General features: G+C 44.9%; 1 pseudogene; it reads left to right on the top strand.

Moving 5' to 3' along the window:
* Nucleotides 1–3,907: 3,907 nt before the first annotated feature.
* LOC126093787 (5S ribosomal RNA) lies at nucleotides 3,908–4,025 on the top strand (annotated as a pseudogene).
* The last annotated feature ends 322 nt before the right edge of the window (nucleotides 4,026–4,347 follow it).

Genomic DNA, 4,347 nt, shown 5'->3' with positions numbered 1-4,347 from the left:
TCAGAACAATGCTAGTATTTCCACACCTGCTTATATACTGCGAGCTACTGTGCAGTGCATTAAGAACGGTACTTCATGCCAATGTTAGTCCTTTTGTGTCCTGTTCCCTTTACCAACTAAGAGAGTGAAATGGGTCTCCTGATGAAACGATACGCCCCCTATCATCTTATTCTTATAATTCTTATGCGAGATATACGGAAGTAACAGCATTAAATGGCTCTGAGCACTATGGGACTTAACATCTGAGGTCATCAGTCCCCTATACTTAGAACTACTTAAACCTAACTAGCCTAAGGACATCACACACATCCATGCCCGAGGCAGGATTCGAACCTGCGACCGTAGCGGTCGCGCGGTTCCAGACTGAAGCGCCTAGAACCGCTCGCCCACACAGGCCGGCGACAGGATTATCTCATACTCTTCTTCAAATATCGATTCTACGAAATTACCTACAACGATTTCCTGAGAACAATGCCATTATTTTTCAGATACTCCTATTCGGAGGAAGGCAATGGCAAACCACCTCCGCTAGGACCTTGCCTAGTCGGCAGTGCGTGTCTCCCACATCGTCCCCTACGCTCCTCGGAGTATGGGACCTCATTATCATCACCACCACTGCCATTTAAGTTTCCCGAGCATCTCTAAATAGCACTTTTGTACGAGCTGCACCGGAGTGCAGCGCTCTCATTTCGTTCAAGGTCTTACCTACTTGATACGCACGTCACACACTGGAGCACTACTCTAGTGTCCTGTATGCTAATTTTTTGGATGCTACCAACTTTCCCAGAACCCTTCCAACACGTTTATATCTTCCGCTCGCTTTCCCTACTACTGATTTTACGTGAAGCAACTCACAGAGGTCCTAGCCTTGGTATCCATGGGTCTTGTAATTGGAGTCACGAACGGTGGTGGTCAAGTTTAGGCTTTTTCTAAGTATCTACGTCACGCATTCTCCGACTAGTCTTCCCAGCGCTTTGCTGTGAATGTTGTAACCAAAGCGACCATTAAACTTGGTCGTAGTGAGTTATTTAGGTGATTTTTATTCAATATGTTGCGAGCTGTCGCTGCTGAAGGTAGTGGTAAGTGACAAATTCTGCACAAGCAAGTGAGAGACATAATTTGCAGCGTTGAACACGTGTATGCGCTTACCACAACCGGCAACCGGCAGTAATGCAACCCCCGTCCGTGCCTCGAGCTGCACGAACCGCCATCGATCGTGGATAGGACTATAGTACACAACTAAAGTCACCTCCAAGTAGGCCTATCAGTCCATTATGAGAGTTTCTTAAATAATAAGGGAGAGTTTCCCGAGGAAAGGTTTGTCTAGGCCCTTGGTTGTTCGATCCGGATTGGACATACGCCTTTATAAGAATAATATCACTGATGACTCCTTTACGACAAGACTGTCTGGATGAAATGACGTTGACTCATTTCCAGACCTCTCTTAGTCAAGACAGGACAACAACGTCCGTTTTCTCCAACATCATTGTAGAGGTTACCTGCGGTTGTAAGGAACATATAACTTCCTACAGGAATGCTACATCGACCCATTTGGTTTTAAGAATTTACCTGAAGCTTCCTATTCGGACGAGATGATACTACCTAAGACATTGAGTATTAGTATCGTAACAACTCCATCAACATTCATGTATGAAGTGATTTGTCAGTTAGGATGTAAATTGTCCTTTCCAGTTACAATAGGTATCAAGATCGCTGTCAATAAATTTCTTCAGGGTATGTAACCGCATTGTCGGTACCTAAAATTCCCCGAGTTTCACCCACTGTTGCAAATGGCCTTCCTCATGGCGTTGTGCTAGGCTGATACAACATCTCAAGGAAGGCAATTTGCAACAGTGGGTGAAACTCGGGGAATTTTAGGTACCGACAATGCGGTTACATACGCTGAATAATTTTATTGAGGGTGACAACGGTCGCGGAAGCCTACACTTATACGTATCAAGATCAGTTTAGCTTTCTCCGGCCGGTGTGGCCGAGCGGTTCTAGGGGTTTCAGTCCGGAACCGCGCAGCTGCTACGGTCGCAGTTTCGAATCCTGCCTCTGGCATGGATGTGTGTGATGTCCTTAGGTTAGTTAGGTGTAAGTAGTTCTAAGTGCTAGGGGACTGATGACCTAAGATGTTAAGTCCCATAATGCTCAGAGCCATTTGAACCATTTAAGTTTAGCTTTTCTGTCTGCTACACGGATTTCTGGAGGGTTTCTGTCACCCTGCATCAGGTTATCATTACTTCCTACTGCACTTTCGAAGTTGGCCTTCATCCGCAGGTTCCAGTAGCTCATCTGCCTGGGATACGATCTGCTCCACAACTGTTACTTCCAGCTCGTGGAATACTGTGAGATGCAACACAGAGATTGGGACGATTTCACTGTCCCTCTTTTTTCTTTTTGTTTTTTGATATACGAGGTAGAAATTTGCTTCTTGTTCCTTAGCTGCTTCGCTGATTATCTTGACCCTATGTATAATATATTTTTGGTTTTTTGTACTTTTGCAACAAAGACTAAGGAGTGCCACAGTGGAAGAGAGAATTCGTTAATGCGTCATTTTTTACGATTTCTTTTGCAGCATGGTATCTTCGCCGGTCCAGAATTCGTCGTTGCTTTTGTTTTCTGCGGTTCCAGAACTGCTATTTTCATAGTTTTCCAATAGTTCTTTGCTTTCAATAACATTTGCCACCATTTCGCCATTCTCTTCCACTTCTATCACCGCATTCCGCAGTTCCTCATCCTATCTGTTGTCAGTGAGACTGACAGCGTCCTTGTCGATTGATTTACTTTTAGTATTTGCTACGACATTCTCCATTCCATTCCTTTGTTCTTCGGTGACAGTTCCACTAACCCTTGCTGATATTTCCACATGCCCTTCCACCTCCGTAGGCATATTTTGATGCTCCTCACCATCTGTGTCAGGCTGTTCTACAGTCTTTGTTGGCAAATGCTAACCAGTCAGAGGTCTGAAAAGGCATCGCTTCCTTATGAGGGAGTGCTCAGGACAGCGAATGGGAGACGAGAAACGTATTTTACCGTCGTTTGATGTATGGGCGTCATCAGCACTAAATTATTGAGGATTGGGGGGTGGGGGTGGGGGGGGAGGGTCAGTGACGACTCAACAGACGGGGTATAGATCACAATGGGGTCTAAATGGGAAGAAAAATAGTATGTATCGAACATAACAGGCTATATCCTATATTTAGATCAGTTTTAAAAAAGTTGATAAACTCCTATAAACTACACTGTAGTGGTAAAATTGAGTAAATTGGAATACATTTTATGAAAGAAAAGTCCCTACTTACCATACAGAAGAGATACTGAGTCGCAGATAGGCACAAAGAAAAGACTGTCGGAAAGAGAGCTTTCAACCAACAAGGTCTTCGTCGAAAATAGACAGCATATGCACACACACTAAGGCAAATACAACTCACACACACAAGACCACAGACTGTGATCTTGTGTGTGTGAACTGCGTTTGTGTGTGTGTGTGTGTGTGTGTGTGTGTGTGTGTTTAGGACCAAGGCCTTGTTGGCCGAAAGCTCACTCTCCGACAGTCTTTTCTTTGTGCCTATCTGCGACTCAGCATCTCTGTTATATAGAGTAGCAACTACCCTTTTCACAACATTGTTACATTCCATTGTTTGTCTTTGGAATATATTTTGTAATAAATATTTACTTACTATCATTCTTTTGCCTTTTAAAGAAAGACAGTATTAATGAATTTCCTTAAATTCTCTTCGTAGCAATTCCTCTTAACACATACACTGACTATAACATTATTATTATACCAATTCCTCTTAACACATACACTGACTATAACATTATTATTATTATACCAACAGCGGACTATAAGAGATTGTCGCGTGGCGTTCGACTGTTAGCCGACTGCCTCCAGGCTACTGCCAACGTCCTACCCGCAGTCGTAACACCGGTTCCCGTCAGATCACCGAAGTTAAGCGCTGTCGGGCTGGGCTAGCACTAGGATGGGTGACCATCCGGCCTGCCGAGCGCTGTTGGCAAGCGGGGTGCACTCAGCCCTTGTGAGGCAAACTAACGAGCTACTTGGCTGAGAAGTAGCGGCTCCGGTCTCGCAAACTGACATACGGCCGGGAGAGCGGTGTGCTGACCACGTGCCTCACCATATCCTCATCCATAGACGCCTATGGGCTGAGGATGGTACGGCGACGGGTCGGTACCGTTGGTCCTTCATGGCCTGTTCGGGCGGAGTTTCCAGGCTACTCCTCCTAGTTACAGCAAAATGAAGCAGATTCGTTCTTATCTACCCCGCTCCTTCATCGCTCGTAGTCGTTACAACACAATTCATTAAAACTTGGAACATTG

The sequence above is a fragment of the Schistocerca cancellata genome, chromosome 7 (assembly GCF_023864275.1).
Source record: "Schistocerca cancellata isolate TAMUIC-IGC-003103 chromosome 7, iqSchCanc2.1, whole genome shotgun sequence".
In the NCBI taxonomy this organism is placed as follows: Eukaryota; Metazoa; Arthropoda; class Insecta; order Orthoptera; family Acrididae; genus Schistocerca; species Schistocerca cancellata.
This window is presented reverse-complemented; position numbering and strand designations above follow the sequence as displayed.